Here is an 18,206-nt window from a genome sequence, read left to right on the forward strand (position 1 = left end):
AGGGGTGGCAGTGTCCAGGTGCCAAACAGCTGCCAGCTGCTGCTAAAGTGAGAGGTTTGATGGAAAGGTTCAAAAGGGGGGTGAGGAGGTCCCTGTAACACTGCAAATCCAGCTCTCCTTAAGCCTGTGGTACAAAGCAGCAGAGACAAAAATGCCTATTTCAAACCTCAACAAGTGAGTGACAAAAGCCAAAAACAGTGTTGTGCTAAGAGCAACACATCTCCCTGGCATCTCCATGTCATTTGTGCCCATCTCTGTAGCAGATCAAGCCATCCTGTTGAACAGTGACTTGCCTAAGATGTCATTCAAACAAATCAGATCTCTTTGTGCTTTGAGTTTGCATTGATTCTGGACCTGAGTGACATCAGGATCAAGCATATTGAGTCCTCCTCTGGTTTTCTTGCTCTGTCTCAAACAGGTTAAGGTCATACTGATTCACTGGAGTTTCAGTGCCCAGGAATCAGTCTAGCATCTCCCAGACCTCATGGAGTGGCTCAGCCACATTCAGTACCTTGTGGGAGCTGCACAGCCCTCGGTCCCCAACTCTCACATCCATGACATCCTTGTAACAGTCTCAGCCCACTAGCTGCGTGCTTCAGAAAGCACTTCTCATGGTGCTTCTAGGGCAACAGAAGTGTGTGAGTTTGTGTATGTAGTCTGTGGTGAAAATGGTTGCTTTAATCAGAGCTAACTTTAACAGTAAGGCTTTGTGCATTCATTGGTGTTGCTGCCAAATTTGTAAATGGAGTGATTTTTCTTCTTGTATTGTGATAATGACAGTAAAAGAAGATAATGTGAGAAAACTACACACTTTCTTCAATGCTTAATTGTAGATGTGGAGTATTTGATTTGATGGATTCATTAAAATACTTAAATTTTTAGCTTTCTTCATTCAGAATGAAGGTTAAAATCACAACTTGAGCTCTCGCAGAATTTTAGTTGGGAATACTGTGAATTATATTATCACATCAGAATATTTTAGCACTTGAGGAAAAAAAAATATGGCTAAAGAAAAAAAAACTTTTAAACAGATTTTTATATGAAGACCATAAAAGCTTTGCATGTTTTCTTGTTTGTTTAGATTTATCTTAAAGCTTTAAAACACACTTGATACTTTATGAAAGTCCCTCAGCTGAGGCTTACAAACAATATTAAAGAGGATGAATGCTAAGATGCTATATGGAACTGCCGCAAAGCAGTATGGATATTCAAACCAACCCTTAATTCCACTGTTCTTCTTTCTCAAATTCTGGGATCATCAGCCCTTAAGTTACCTGCTCACAGTATACCCAGTTGCATGCTAAGCTGCAATCTCCTCTGCCTGCTCTGGTCCTTCTGGGAATGGGAATCTGTCCTGCATCCACAGTGTTCCTAATCCACTAAACCCAAAACACAGATTTCTTCAGCTGGGCTCTGCAAACTGTGTAAAATCCTTCCAAGTTTAGGCCTCTGAGCAAGATGTTTTGAAATCCATGATCTAGGCTTGTAAACTTATAATACAGCTCTTATCTCTTGCTAGGCCAGCCTCTAACTTCACAGGTTCCTAATTCTTATGAAATAATAGCCCCCAGGCCTCCATGATAAGAGTTGCACTTCAAATGATCAACAGCCAACCTATTTTTCTTTCTACTTAGTGCTGGGAAACAAAACTCAAGTTGCACTGTACCAGGAACGCAGGGGAATGTCCAGGCCAAAGATGATACAAGATGCATTCTACTGTGGGCAGCAGAAACAAAATCTGTATTTTTAGACTACAATACATTATGACTTCAAAGAAAAAAATGAGATGCCATGAAAGTATTAGCTATAAGGGGAGGGTAGCTTTTTGTTTTCCTGTGTTTAAGGGAGGAAAAAACTGGCAATCAACTACTATAGTGAACTACTTACCTCAGAAAAAGGTGCAAGAACTACGGTCAAAGGTTAGTGAGATAATATCAACCTCTTTGTAACCACAGTAGTATCTGGAAACATGTATCCTTCTTCACAGGCAAGACAGATGTCTCTAGCATCATGAAGATCAATCTGATACATCACCACATTTTTCCTTCTAACGAACTGCAAAACAAAGGTCATTTGGAGACAAGTCTATGGTAATATCCTGTGAGTGCATGAAGTCTCCTGGATGCTTTCTGTCCTACTCAACAAAAAAGCACTTTTTTCATGCCTCTGGTTGTGGAAGAGAGACAAGAAATCCCAAAGGAGCCTGCAGAATATGTTCACCCAACTTAACCATTAATGAGCTGATGCTATATGGAAATATGTCCATGTTGCCAAACAACTGCATCAGGTTTTATTTAATTTGTGGCTTAGCTTTGGTAACACAATAATTAAAATGCACCATCCTCATTAGAAGAAAGGAAAGGTTTGTTGTACAAAAGACTAATTAGATTACTTCTACTCTCAACATCAAGAGCTTTTGAAATCAAACCAATAAGTATGTATAATTCATGAAAGGCTTGTTTTTCTTCAACATGTAATTACCAATCCAGAAAACAGCCACAAAATGGATAGTGATTTACTTTTGGGGAGTGTGTAGCTCCTCCTTTGTGAATTGAAGGAGTAAATTAGGCCTGATCAGTTCAAATAAAAAAGGATAGCATCACAGGTAGGAATCTAGACCACTCTCTCTCCACAAAACAGGAGGCTGTATTCTTCAACCCTATCGATATGCTTGCTGGTGCTCTCTCTACCACTCCTGTTGAAAGCCAGTGTTGGTGCATGTCCCATGTGGTGCCTGCAGAATGTACTGCAGAGCTTTATTAAAAGGATGATTTCTGTCCTCTTGGGCTGCAAATTGCCAGTTCCTCTGGGATGTGAGATATATAAGCCCCTTTCTATCCAGTCTGTTCCTACCATAGTGATCAGACACAGCATTGATGTTTCTACCAGCACTCTGTAAACAGCCCACACAGTACAGGCCTACTTAGCTTAAAATAAATAAAAATAGAAGAAACATGTAATTGAGATGTATCATTAGGGAGGAAAAAAAAAATCAACCTCTAGAGCTATTACCTTAAACTGATTTCTGTTGAGACAGTGGAAGATTTCCATCCTTATTTTAATTGCATAATTATAAAATTTGACTCAACTATTGTGTTTTATGGCAGCTCAATCTGACAAGGCTAATGAAGATGGTGCTCAGTGATCAGAGACACAAATCACATGGAGGATGTCTATTCAGTTGTGTAACTTCATGGCAGTTTTGCCTTCTGGGAATGAAATGTAGAAGTCCTAGTGATGCCAAAACTAGTGATACATTATCTGATGACCAAAAGAAGACTGAAGAAGCTCTGGGCAGATCTAATGCAGCTACAGTGCTTTAAGGCGATTGATTTGTCAGTCTACGTTAGCAGAGGATTTAATCCTCTGTGTTCAGATGACATCACACTGGAAAAGCATTTCCAAATGAAAGTGCTTTTTCCCCCTCTCCTCTCCACTCACTCTTCAATGGTAAAAAGAATGGAATAACAATGTTAGCTAGCATTTTTCTGCTTTTTATTTTTTTTTTATCCCTAAATTTCAAGATATGTGAAAACTGCCTCTTCACTGGCCCTGTGATACACAGCTTAGGTACTTGTCCAGGCTTTTGCCTGGCTGGAAAACATGCTACTGTTGAAAAGCTCCTGCCCTTTCTATGTCTTTCCTGTCCAGTGGTGCAATAAACACTAGTTGGGATTGGGCTGTTGGTGTTGTAGTTTCACTGCTACAATACTATGGGTTTGGAGACTCCTTAAATCAGAGGCAAAAATAAGACAATGAAAAGTTAACCTTTTCAGATGGATGCAGTATGCTGTACAGCTTCTCAAATCTGGCCCTCTCTCTGAAGATCCAGGCAGAGCCCTATAGGCACTGATTTGTGCTCAGGTCCATTGCACTAGAAGAAGAAAAGGGTAGGATGCTGTGGATAAGTAATCATGTTTGCTGCTGCAGTGGAGAAAAGATGTCAGAATTATTACAAATGCAATTACTAAATGGTTAAGTGCAAAGTGGCTCTGTTGTTGCCCTGAACTCTAAGGAGGAAAAACTCTCTGCTGTTGGTTTGCTCATTGTATGTCCTAGTTATGCAGGCGTGTGCTAGGGGGTCGGGATTTGAGCCAACATTTGGCAACTCCAGAAATCAAAGACTTAGCACTTCAACTCATTTGCAAGTACCATATAATGAGCTTTGAGAATTCCTCTTTAGTCTGAGATGCTCTCATAAGGAGTTCTGTAGTCCACGTATATTAAGGCAGCATAAATGACAGATGAGTCAAAGCCTTATTCAGTCTTTTCTCTTCTAAACCTGAAGAACAGTCTGACTTGACTGCCTGTGCTCTCCTGAAATTAATTACAGTTTTACTTTCACTACCTCAAGTTTGAGTGAAACTTTGTTTCTTATTCATCACAGCAGTGATCAAAATTGTCTTAAACAATATTGATCAGCAAGTTCAGCACTTTCTGGGTTCCAGAAGAAACCTTGTAGTTGGATTTGGGTTTTCCCCTTTCTATTTTCATATTTGAGGAAGATTTCAAATCTTGAGGCTGGCAGAAAACTCCATATAGAACTGGGATTCACCTTTGTAGAGATGGGAGATGTGTCCAGAGAGCTAAAGACAACAGAACCAAGCCAGATCATAACTGAGGTGTGATTCAAGGCTCTCTGTGTGAGCCTACAAACTGCATAGACCAGACACTGGTATGGTTTTGTTCTCACGGGCCACATTTTGAAACTTTTAAAAATTTGAGATGCGTTTCAGACATCAGTTTTTAAGAGCACATGATATGACTTCCAATGTAGTCATCAGGAGCTTCAAATCATGATGTGTATCTGCTGGAGGGTAGCAAGGCCCTGCAGAGGGACCTGGACAGGACTGATCGATGGGCAGAGGTCAATGAGATGAGGTTCAACATGGCAAAGTGCTGGGTCCCACACTTTGGCCACAACAACCCCATGCACCACTACAGGCTTGGAGTAGCTGGAAAGCTGTGCAGAGGAAAAAGATCTGGGGGTGTTGGTCAATGCTTGTCTGAATTTGAGCTGGCAGTGTGCCCAGATAGCCAAGAAGGCATCTTGGCTTATCAGGAATAGTGTAGCCAGCAGGACCAGGGAGGTGATCGTCCCCCTGTACTCTGCTTTGGTGAGGTTGCACCTTGAGTACTGTGTTCTGCTTTGGGCTCCTCACTATAAGAAGGACATCGAGGCCCTGGAGCATGTCCAGAGAAGGGCTACGAAGCTGGCGAAGGGACTGGAACACAAGTCCTGTGAGGAGTGGCTGAGGGAACTGGGGTTGTTTCCTCTGGAGAAGAGGAGGCTCAGGAGACCTTATGGCTCTCTACAGCTATTTGAAAGGACAGTGTGGGGAGCTGGGGGTCGATCTCTTCTCATGGATAACTTAGTGATAGGACTAGAGGGAATGGCCTCAAGCTGCACCAGGGAAGGTTTAGGTTGGAAATGAGGAGATATTTCATCTCAGAAAGAGCAGTCAGGCATTGGAACAGGTTGTCCAGGGAAGTGGTGGCATCACTGTCTCTGGTGGTATTCAAGGAAAGGTTGGACCTGTTGTTTAGGGACATAGTTTAGTGGGTGACGTTGGTAGTTGGGTGGTGGTTGGACCAGATAATCTTGGAGGTTTTTTCCAACCTTTATGATTCTATGAAGTGGCCATAAACCAAGCTCATCAGAGTAACCAGCGGTGATGAGGAAGAACAGTTCTATGGGGAAGTAAGGTGACTCCCTGGGAGTTGAGCTATTTGGATAGCAGCTATCTTCTGCAGCACAGACAACTCACTTCTCCAGTGCTTCAGTTACCTCTGCTCAATGGAGAGGAAATTTCCTTACCAGCAGGATCTGAGCTACCTGGAAAGTAAATGACATGAACTGACTCTTATGAGTAATACCCTTCTCTCCAGTGTGATGATGACTAAGGTCTCTGGAGTGGTAACAGTATTTTCTGTCATTGCCTCAAAATCAGGGCCGCAAGTGTCTGACTTAATATGATAGTCAGAAGCAACGGTGTGACTCTGTACTTAGCTACGGATCCCAAACTTTTCTCTGATTCACACCTTAATATTCCTGTAGATGGCAGTGGTACATGTTCTGGACACAGGACAACTCCCAAAGATACAAGTTGCCTTCTGGTAAATGGTGGTTATCGTTTTTGCTGTGGTAAGAAACGTGTTCTGTAAGTTCTTCTTTGGAACTTACAGCAGATTGTGTGACTGTCTGCCTACTACTAGCAATAAGTGTCCCTTCCTGAAATCCCCTATAAGAAGAAAAGGGGGAGCTCTGATATTGGCAAAGTCCATCTAGAAAGTGGGGAGGATGAACATGAGCAAGCTATTTGGACCAATAAACTCCAGCCTGCTTCTTATGCAATTAGGTAGCCCACCCCCTAAATAGTCACATAGACAAGTGTCTTTTAATGTCCACTTTCTTTAATTAGACTGCATTTGTCTTTAGCAATCCACAATCTGAAGTTAATGTTCATAATGCTAAATACCAGCTGCTTCCTAGTAGCATCTTGGTAAGGACAGATAGGTCAGGGCAGGGGGAAGTATGAGGCTGTTGCTATTATTTTATGTGTGTATATGTACATACAGTATTTATTTTAATTTTTATTTTAATTGTTTATCTTTTATGTATTATGTATATAATTGTACATGCATAGTTTCTGAGGCTATGTTTAGATTTCAGTTTGGACAAGTCCATTTAAAATTTGTGTTGTTCCCTGGGTGGATCTTCCCAAGCAGAGCCAACCACACTTTCAATTAGAGCTTGTCAGTCCTGCCTGACAATTGCAGCTTTGGTTGAGAGCAGCAAGAATGAATATTGTCGTTTCACCTGCTGTGACTCATGATTTAAAAGAAAATAATTGTTTGAAACACTGATTTCTTATATTTAGAAATTAAGTTATTCTGTACCCAAATACCTGGCCAGTTTTAATAATATAACCCTGCTAGTGATCACTTAAAATGAAATAAGAGGATCCAATACTTAAACATACTAAAACACCTATTCCTGTGAAAATCTTGCTTTGCTTGATTACTGTCTACTGCCTTTCATCCTCTTAGCTCCGTTACAGTAAGCAGTATAAAATATACCATTTCCACATGCCCTTTGAAATGCTTCTTGTTGTGCAGGCAGAATCAAGAGCAACACTTGATGTAGGTTATACTGTGAGCTCTGATGCTGCATAACAAAGGGTAAAAATAGGAAAAGAAGGATTTGAATCCTGACTTATGGTTTAAATGAAAACAGAAAAATGTTGTGGGGGAAAACTTTCCAGAACTAAAAGCAAGTCCTTTGCAGTATGACATGCTTGAGCTAATGTATAAATGAAGGAGTTTTTCTATTTTTAAAAGGTGCATGGACTTGCATCATCCCATCTCAAAGGAGACCTAAGTGCCAAATCTGAATGTTTCATTGTGGAATAATGATAGAAAACTATTTGTACGTGAACTTGAGATAAAAATCACCAGAGTAGGGTGGGGAGCTAGGGAATGTATCAAATCTCCAGAGCATAATCTCCTCTAGCAAGAAAGGAAGATGAATCCTGCTAGAGAGAGTAAATATCTCATATTAAGAGAAAAGGGCAAACTCCAATCAGTGCTCATCTGAATCCCCAAAGCTTCACATAACAAAGAACTTTACTCCATTTAGATTTCATCAAAATCTCTTAACTTCTCACCAGGAAAAATGTGATTCCGATCATCAGCATCCTCGATTAAATTCTGTTTTTGTGCTAGCATATTTGTCATTTTATGAGCTGCTGCTCAGTGCAAAAATAGAAATATTAATGCATGCTGATGCTTGTATTGGATCTAGCATACAAAGGAGCAGTTCAAGAGATAGAGGCATCTGGCAGACTGCCATTTGGAGATGAGAGAATAATAATTCAAATGTGATAAGAAAGTTACAAATACCCTGTGTATGAGAGCAGTAAAATTCTTGTCTGCATTAATACCCTGCTATTTCTGGGTTACTCGGAGTCCAATGTATATTTTGCGCAATGTTTATGTTCAGTTGAAAAAAGTTTGCTTTTAAACCATAATGTAATTGCCACAGACAGATCAAGGTCCCTGCTGGTGGGGAGGGACTGAAATAATTTCATCTGTTCTGCTCGGGTTTCAGACTCATCTGATTACTTTCAGGCTTCCATGTAGCTGATGTAACAGTTCAAAACATAGAAAATGGATGGGATGGGGGCAAGGAGGGTAAAGGTTATTATTAGATAGTTCCTGAATGCGCATTTGTTTCTGCTCTCAGCAATTATAGCAGTCACTGATTCTTGCTGGGGATTCTGTTTCCCTGGGAGAGGAGGCCGTCAGAGAAACAAACCCATGGCAACTAGTACAGCCTGTCTGCTAAAAACACAAAGCATAATTGTTGTGACAGTGCTACCTTTATAATGAGTGCCCACTTACATTACTCCTGGAGCTTGGCACTTTGTTAACCCTTCTCTGAACGCAAAAACTTTCCAACTGACTGTTTCCACATACCTGAGCAGCTGGTGAGAGTTATCCTCAGGAAATACAAAACTCAAAGTATGTGTATTGCTTGTAAGGTAGAGAGTATTTCATAAAATAAAAAATATTGAATTATTGACTTTAATTCAACCAGTATATATTGTAAACTTTGAGACAATTAAGCATTAGCACTGAGATAGCAGCTAATTTGGAAGCAAGGAATGAAGAAAACAGAATACTGTAATTTGCTCCTTTGACTGATATTACAGATTGCTTAACCTTTGTTTTCCTCTCTTCTTCCAGCAGCAGATCTAATCTGCCTACCAATGCAAGTACTCACAAATGCACTGCCTCCCCTTCATGAAGCTGCAGCAGTATGCAGCAAAGCCCACCTAAGCTGAGGTCCTCCAGCAGTGCTGCACCCAGGTGAATCATGTTTGTACAGCCCAGGCAGTAGTGTTAGCAGATGTGGTGCAAAAAGCTGTAAAAGCTGGCAGTGAATGATTCCACAGTTAAAGAACTGCACATTCTGAGCATCACCCACCTAAGCTCACTTCAGTGGAAAAGAGTGAGCTCTTCTGAGTCTATACAAAATCCTGGCATGTATGCAAATGTGGTATGTCACTCTTTGCAGATATGTAGTAGCTCAGAGCACACTGCACAGCACTGCAGTGTCAGTGCAGGGATGACAGAGCATCTTCACCAGCTGCCTTGCAGCTTGAACTCTGCTGTTGCCACTCTGCTCTGCTGTGGCAGCTGGGAAGGAGGCAAAGAAAAGGAGGTGGGGGGAGCAAGCAAGAGCTACAGCTAGGAGAAATGACAAAAGGAAAGATGAGAAGGGGAGGTGTAAAGCTGGAAGTGGCCTGCAAGTGTTGGTATTATGCCATAATTAACATTACAGATTCTAATTTAGAGCAAACATGCCGTCTTAGTGTCATACAAGCCTGTCTATCATCTGTGTATAAATGTTTCCAGAACAAAATTCTCTTGTGGATGAGGTCCCCATTTAGTTTTCAATAAAAATATGCATTTGCTTGGAAATATGATTGAGTTAGTTCAAAAGTGATCTGCACCAGCATAAAAAGTTGCACCAGTATACCCTGGGTGCTGTAGTTCCTACATGAATCATACTACAAATCTATCCAGAGAAAACATCTATGACTTGTTTCTGCTTCGTTGCAGAGCTCTCCAGGTTCAGTAACTCATTCTGACTAGTTGAAAGTACTGAAAATAGCTCATGGGGAGGGGAAAAGGAAGGAGACTGAGGAAGACAACTTTCCAAAGCTGAACTATCCCTTAAAGGGGGGGGGAAGGAAAAAGATGAAAGTAGGGTAGGAGGGAGAGGAGGGAGAAGAGTAGTCCTTGGAAGGAAGAGGAAAAGAAACTTATCTGAAGAAATGCATTCATACTGAGTCTTTTTTTTTTTTTTTTTTACTAACAAGTATACCAGTAAGAGCATCATAAACTATCTGTGAGTTCAGACAATTAATAGTATGTCAACTATAATCTCTAGTCAAGCTAGATTATATAGGATGTGTTTCTCTGTAAGGCAGGCCTTAGAGTTCCAAAATGTTAAAATGTCTTTCTTCAGTTCATCTCTACCACTGCCTTTCCCTCCATAGAATAAGATCTTTTGAAGAACTGTCTCTATGGACCAGTGTGTCAGTGTGTGCATGGTCTTCATAGATCCTATGCTGTCTGGAGGATTCTGAAGTAAAATGTGAGTGTTCATCAAAACATCTGCTCAGGTTGTGTCTTGTAGTGGAGGCATAAGTTACAACATGAAGCAGCAAATCTCCACTGAAGTTTCATATAGGTCTTGGGGTCAGCATCTGAGCGTGTTCAGAGCCAGCTTGCTTTCATACAGTGCTGAAATGCTAATTAACTCAGTTAACCTAAACTGCAAAAATACAGTTCCTCTACCTATGCAAAATAATCATGTAGATTTTCCTAATTATATAGATGAGCCAGCCCAAGATCTTAGGAGTGTGTGTTCCTGCACTGCAGTCCCATCTTCCTTTGCTGCTGGAACCATATTGCTTGCTTTCTTGGGCTAGAAATGTTCTGATCACCAAGAGCTGGTTTGTTAGGTGTGGTGCTGAAAATACCGTGTGAGCCTGTAATGCAATGGTTCAGGTACTAGCTGGGCTGTCTCACCTACTATGTTCAGCATTATATATATCGTGTGACTTCACACCTAAAATTCCAAGTTTGTGTAGTAAGCCAATTTGTTCACATGATAAAAACAACCAGAAGTCCTGCTGAAAAACTGGAGAAATACTTTAAGTGCTATTACTCATCCACTCACTCGACTTGCTCTTGCTGTTGTGTTTGAGTGCAAGTTCTTTACCAAAAGCCTATTTCTACCCCAGGTACATCAGGTAAGCATGAAAGTGGGTTGGAATATTTTCACCATACAGCCTGCAGCTTTGTGTGAATCAGGCACTTGTCTCTGCATAAACTAAAGGGAGGATCATATCCTACAGACATGTATATCCAGATCAGAGCTGCTGCAGAACCACAGAAGTGCTTCTGGAAAGTTTGCTTTGGTCCTTTTTCTAATGAATAGTACAGTGTAAAATAAAACTAAAAGTCTTTAAAGAGATTGAATCCTCATTCTGTTATTTATGTGAATGAAAATACTTGAACCTGACTTCATTTCTAAGGTTGTGTTTCTTGTTTTGTTTTGTTTTTTTGAGAACTAAGATGGATATCTACTGATGTCTCTTTCTACAATAAGAAATGCCATTCACTAGATAACAACATTTTAATGCACTGTATTGCCTTACTGACATCGTGATGATAAAGCATGTCCTTTGGAAGCCCAGTGAAGCTCAGTTAGGAGTAATTGTATGAGAAAGTGAAACTTGTGGTAAATGAGTCATTAAGATGTTTTTAATCTGTGAACAATATTTGCCTCAAGAACTTTTTTGTGTGTGGATTTATTTGCTGTGGATATGAGTAGGTGGTGGTTTTTAGCTGTTATCAATATATTGTTTAAATTGTTATTTTCTTTCCTTGTGATTTCCTTTTAGTGCATCTGGGATTTTTTTTTTGGTTCTGATTTTTTAAGGAAACAAGGCTTATGCAATCATGTGATCCAGATGTGGTTGTGTATCTGTCTGTCCTGATGTGGCAGCTTTTTAATCTAGTGGCCACTTCTAAGCAAATTTGAGAGCAGCAGCCATCTCCAACAAGTTACATTCCTACAAATTCAGGAAAATCAAGAGACAGCTACAGGAGAGAGAAGCTTTAGGAGTGGCCCTAATGAGGGGCAGTCCCTCTTCTCAGCATTTACAGTGAGCACATGAGATTCCACACAAGGAGCTATGTTAAAAGTATCCTTACCCCAGGAAAATCTTTAGTTAGAATTCACACCCAGTTTGCTACCAGTGAACACAACTCCCAGATAACACCCATAACAAAGCAGGCTGCATTAGCTCCCTCGTTCACATAACATTGCTTTGTCTTTGTGACCTTGGCCAAGGGGAAGCTAAATCCAAATGCTGTGTGAGTATTGCTAATACCCTGTGTATTTAGAAATATCTGGATTAGATGTGAAGAAATAATCATAAAAATGATGCATTTTATGATTCGTTAAGCTTTCAGTTGACACTGTGACATAACAAAAATGGCACAAAAAGCATGTCTAGACCCCTTTATTAATTGCAATCTTTCTGGGAAATCTGTTTGGAAAGCAGCCTGTTAGTGCCTTCTCCTCTCTTCCCTTGCAATGGCATGCAGCTTTTTTTTTTTTTTAAACCTCTCCTGAAGTTTAATCAACAAAAAAGTCATAGGCATTCTAGGTCACAGGCGTTGTGGTGACTAAAACACTTCAGAGTGAATGTTTTTCATAGACCGCAATGCACTTTGCAAACCCTCCCTTTTTCTTGGATGAACAAAGGTAAAAATACTAATTCCCTTGCTGCACTATGTGCATCAGTTTTCTGTTCACAGGTAATTTGTTGCTTCTCTTTTGCATAAATGAAACTGAATGAAATCATCCCTTTGGCACTTTATTGCTGTTTGAATCCTCATTCAGTTGTTTGGCACGTTAACAGTTCTGCAGGAAACTAACTGCAGTGATCCACTACCTATTTTATGTTGAGCTATTGGGCTTTATTTTCCTGAGATGTTAAATATATTTTCATGCTATAGTCAAGGAAAATACTTAAAAACATTGTTTAATGACTTTCAGTTATCACCTCGATAATACTGTGAAGTTTTCCTGTCATTTTTTATAGGCAAAATTACAGTTTCTGTTACTTTCTTGTTAAAGAAAAGTCTTCAAAGGGAAAACTGAACATATTCAGTTTGATACCTGTAGCATTTCATACCTGTAATAAAAACTGGTGTTCCTACCTACTGCTGTAAGACAACTCATACAGAAAACATTTCCCTTTCTTGTTGCTCATCTCCTAGTTATGGTGGTAATGGGAGGTGAAAGCACTTGCTGGCAGTCATCTGGTTGCTTTTGTTTTTCTTCAGCAGGTGGTGACTCTAAAGATCTGTCACCTGTCTCTTACTTCACTTAAATCTCTGGGTGTGGATGAAAGTTGAGCTGAGACCGTTCCTTGATCTGAATATAGTCCCTTTGTGTTCACAAAGGACTGCGGATAATACTTACTGGCAGTGAGTTATCCTTACAGCTTATGTTCCTCCAACAATACTACCAGAGTGCTACAGGTAGATGGAAGTGAAGTTATGTCACTGGGCAACTTTTCAGCAGTGCACTGTTGGCTTTGCTACCAGCTGCAGGTGGTGGCCAGCATTCAGTGACAAGTTACAATCTGAAGTCTTCTTGACCATGTTGCAATAGGATTATGTCACTGCTGTTGTATCATTTCCACCCTTCTCCATGAGGACAGCTTTCTATTTTTTGCCATTAAGGAAACCATACTGCCTGGAAATAAATCTGTATTACAATGACATTATATGGTGTTGGGAAATAGCTTTGCATCTGATTGGCTTGTTCTTAGAAGATTAGGGACTAAGTAGATATGCAAGTATTTCTTCAGATGTCATTTATATTTAATGTACAACTTGAAAGGGAAGGCTCTGCCAAGAGCTGTCTTCAAATATGCTTAAAAACTTTCATAAGAATTGAATACAAGCAGGGAGTGATGCCTGACCCCCCAAATGCTCTTATAAGTACTGTGTGTAAGAGGATGCTCTTGGCTCCTGCAGCCCTTCTGCTCTGTTTACAAGAATGTTTCCTGGCTGGCTCAGAGAAGCTGGTTTCCAATGGGAATATTAATGCAACAGGAGAGGGAACAACTGGAAAGATGTGGTATGTCTTCCCCCAGACCCGGGATGCTCCCTCAGCAGGGAGAAATGCCTGTGTTCTGCAGCCTTCAGCATCGTCTGCCAGGAAAGCAGCCATCCTGCAACAGACAAAATCTATGAAGGCATTTTAAGAGAGAAGGGATAGGAACAGGTTTGCACTGCCATCTTCAGCCCCAGGGAAAAATGGAGCTCCTTCATTTAGTGGGCAGAGCATGTGGCTGTATGGGGTATCCCACAGGCACTTGGGTATGTGTACTCCAAAGATCCTCACAAGAACAGTGCTTCTGCTGCTCTTTGCACCCGCCATGCAGGAAGAGATGGAGGGATTTCCTCCATGCAGTCACTACCAGTGCTGTGGAAGGAAAATATGTAAGCCCTCCAAGGTACAGCAAGACTACAAAAACATGGGAGAGAAGTAACTGGTGGTAAAGCATGTGTTTGAGGGAGAGAAATCTAGAAAAAAAAAAAAAGGGGGCAGCCTAGAGCTCTAGAAGGGAAAGTGAACAGAGCAGTGGAAGGTTCTGGGAAGACAAGAAAGCTTGGTACAACATATTGCCAAGTCTGCGCATGGATTTTTGAAGATTTTTTTTCTGCTCTAATATAAACATCTCTTTCCTTAATGCAGAAACACAGCTTCACTGATGGTCAGAAGATGCAATCTGGTGATGAAGTGTTTAAACAGCATTTAAGATTTTCCATTACATAGGAGTACCTATTAACCAGAGAAGTTGCATCATTATTGATTTACATTTTTGTGATTTTACATTTTCAAAAATTTTAGCAACTTCTTGGAGTTATGGTGCATGAAAGATTCTGCTAGAGTTAATGGGGTATTTGTATTTAACCACCCTTGTTGCAAGATGTGGAACAAACTTAAGAACTTAAAAAATACTCTGAACTAGAATTCCTAAAGTATCTTAAAAATCCAGTAATACTGCTTTATATAGAAAGCCACGCATCTCTGGAAATCTAGCTGCAGAACAAACCATCACATTACTGTAAAGCTGAATAGCTTTATATACAAAATGCTGAATTTTCAAAATCTTCTATCAGTAGCCTTTTTGTTTTATGGACTATTAAACTGGTGTGCAACAGGCTGTCACTAAACATTTGTTCCATGTTTTGCTGAATGAAGTACAGAAATACAAGGCAGCTGAGGCGCCTTCCCTGCAGAGAGTAAAGATGACAAAATTGGGAGCTGCTGCAAGAACTGAAAAACAGAGGTGTGGGCTACATGCTGTGTGTGTTGCAATGATGGTTATTTAGGGGTTGTGGGAAAAGGAGGCGAGATGCTGGAGCTTGCTGAAATTGTCAGAACTGCTGTATGTTTTATTAACGATCTATAACCTTTTAGATATACAGACTATGCTGCTAATAGCAAAAGCAAAATAACAAAAAGATCTTAATTTGTCTCTTTTTGTAACTGGGAAGAGTTTGATAGTGTGTTGATAGTCTCAGGACATAAACCATCAGTAATAGCTACCAGGAGTCACTGTCAGCCTGAACCTGGCTAAGTGTAAAGCGTGTATAAACTTCATCATCTAATTGCCACTAGTCATTAACCCACTCTTCTAGCTGAATACCATGTAGGACTGGCATGAAACCTGCTGGATAAAGGAATATGACTTCTCTTGCTAACAATCTGGCACTCTGAGCACCCATCCATCTGCTTATCTAGGAGCTCTGTGGTAAAAGCCATGAAGGAAAAATAGGCGAAACTTTTTGACGAGAGATAGCATTAAAGTAAGCATAATGTCAGGTGGGATTAAACTTGGGCTGATAAAATGTGCCTAAAATCTCTTCTGGAGACAGAAGTCTTCACCCACCACACAGGCTCAGCACAGCTAGTGGCAGTGTGAGTGTCTCCAGTCACACAGTGCACCTTTCTTCTTCGTGCAGACCGAGGCAGCAAGGGTACTGTGGCAAGCACACACCTAGTTGCAGTTGTCAGCATCACTTTGGAGTCCAAGCAACTTCCCATGTCAACAGGGTAATTGGCAGAAGATCTTTCACATGCACAGACATACAAATAAGTTGTATTTTGCATTCAAAACTAAGAAGGTGGCCAAACAGTTTTCCTTCAAGATCTTGATGACTTTTTCTTATTTAGGTTATTTTCAGGATTGGGAGAGATTGATTGCAAATGCCAAGTCATGTTATAAAAACAGTATCAGACACTTTAAGGAGATGGGAAGAAGCATCACTGAAGGGTGCAAGCCTGGAAGAATGTGCTTCACAGAGAGAAAACTTGTGGGTAGATTAACATTTTCTGGATAAGGCCATGCTCATTCCTTGTGTACCCCCAGGGATACTATGCACTGGGACCAAAACCTTTGTTGTCTGAATTCTCCCAATTCTTCATTACTGTAGTGCAGCAGGGGCTGGAGGCATCTGTACCTGGCTGAGGGATCCACACAGGCAGAGAAGAGAAGAGGGGCTCCATGTAATAGTTTAAGAACTACTATCCTAAATAAATAAATATGGCCTCAGGCCAGCCTTGTTTAATCTTTTGAGGCTTTGGAGATATTGAAACATGATGTGATAACAAGCAGCTGTATTTCACGAAATATTTACCAATGCTCAGTGTGTGCACTCTCTTCAAGCCATCCATCCTCTTTCATTATTTCACCAGATACTGTGACTCATTTCTGAGTCTGTGATACTTGGCTACTGAAATAATTAATCTTGAATAGAAACTAAAATTTGGTTGTATCATGCAGGATTTTCATTTTGAATGAGAGTCCAGTCAGGGATGTCTGAGCTTTAAACTTGCTCATTTCCATCTGTAAAAGCAAATAGTAAAATATTAATAAAATTGCTTGGAACCAAAAAATATTAGCATTCAAAAATCTCCATATCTTTGGATATTTGATTAAAAATTCCGATTTTACTTTGAGTATTTCTGCATATACGTATAGCTAAGAAGCTTTATCCATACAGCAGTTACTAAAACAGGTCTGACCAGCCTATTTTGTGCAGTGGGAACAGCAAGAGTATGAAAATTAGTTTCTAAGTAGGAAATAAGATCAGCCAGGAACCAGACATCTCTTTTCTTCAGTTCTGATACATGAGGTCTTTCAAAATATGTTTCAAAAGTATTTGATAGCTTCCCTTCTATTTTAGGAAAATACATAGACATAACTGCTTTAAAGGAAGAAAGCCGTCTGTAAAACATGAGAACTTGTGGGTTTGTACTTGACTTGTGCACTTTCTCCTCGCCTTTCCAAAATGCCTCTTTGAATTACAACCTCCCAAGAGAGCTATGAGCCCATAACTGAGGCTATCAGCTGGGGTAGACAACTTACCTGTTTCTCAGTGTGCAGTTCAGTGGATGGTTTCTGTGTCCCTGTTTTTATTTACTTTCCCACCAGTGTCTCTAAGCAATTACAAAGGCTTCTCTTTTCCAGTAGTTGGCCTTCGTGGCTCTCCATAATGCACTTAGCCTGTCTAAAATTAGTGACTTCTGTCTGTAACTAAGTATATGTGGAGCTGGACTCAGTGTAGCAGAGAAAATACAAACTAAACACAGGGAGGAAGAAGAAAATTGCAATAATTACACAATCATCCAACCTAGAGAGCCAGTTAGCATCATTGGCAGCCTTTGTTCACATGATCTTGTGGGCAACCAGATAGAAAAAAAGTGACAATTATTCTTTTTTTTTTTTTTTTTACTTCCTCCTCTGGTGTTTGTGAATGAAATCTGCTAGCAGCATGACAAAGCCTGCTGCTGCCACTATACCTGCGGCCAGCTCTCCAGTAGTTGCCAGTGCAGCTGAGACCTTCAATTACACAGGCACCTGCCAGTCCTCCTCCCCTCAATCTCTACTCTTCTTCTTTCTCCAATCTTTTTCCTCATGCTCTGCTGCTCTTCCTCATTTCATCTCCTCTCCAGTTATGAATCTGTCTTTTTCGAACATGATATACGCTAGAGAAAAAGTAACACCTTACGTTCAAGATACAAATCAATCCCACAGTGGCACATATGGATCCTGAATTTGGCAGGGATTTAGATGAGATCTTGAAATTTCCATCACATAAAATTTGGTGTAAAGTTTTTCAATTTCATCAATTCATCTTGTAGATTCTTCCTATTTACAGTTTTGTCTGTGTGGAAATAAGTATGATGTTAAGTTCAGATATCCACCTGCTTCCACGGATTTGTCACGCAGGATGTCTGTAAATTTGGTTGCTTAAAGCTCTCTTTCAAAACTTCAAATTTAAATGGAAGAGCATTAAGTTTATCTTGTGGCTAATTGCATTACATCATTACATTATAGCAAAGTGGTTAGCAGTAGGAGAACTTCTGAAGGCTAGATCTACTTGGAGTTCAGATGGCTTTTAAAGAAAGACCTGCAACCACAGTTTGTCCATCTGCTGGCTTCCCTTCCTTAATAATGTTTGAATTTACTGATAATTCCAGCTTATGTTTGACAGGCCTTGAGAACATGAAGCTCCTGGAAGCTTGATCAAAACCA

The 18,206-nt window shown here is 40.3% G+C and overlaps 1 long non-coding RNA gene across 4 annotated transcripts in view; it reads left to right on the plus strand.

Moving 5' to 3' along the window:
• The window catches only part of LOC137859650 (uncharacterized), a 31,589-nt gene extending 14,460 nt beyond the window's left edge, over window positions 1-17,129 (plus strand). Inside the window, exons 2-4 of one of the 4 annotated variants that reach the window (XR_011098434.1) lie at window positions 8,749-8,871; window positions 10,068-10,165; window positions 12,934-17,129. This is a non-coding gene — a long non-coding RNA (uncharacterized lncRNA). Of the gene's footprint in view, window positions 1-8,748; window positions 8,872-9,627; window positions 9,653-10,067; window positions 10,166-10,407; window positions 11,452-12,933 lie in introns of those variants that run through there. The other 3 variants (XR_011098436.1, XR_011098437.1, XR_011098435.1) reach the window with 3 other exon arrangements.
• Window positions 17,130-18,206: the final 1,077 nt, after the last annotated feature.

This window comes from Anas acuta, chromosome 7 (assembly GCF_963932015.1).
Source record: "Anas acuta chromosome 7, bAnaAcu1.1, whole genome shotgun sequence".
Classification (NCBI taxonomy): Eukaryota; Metazoa; Chordata; class Aves; order Anseriformes; family Anatidae; genus Anas; species Anas acuta.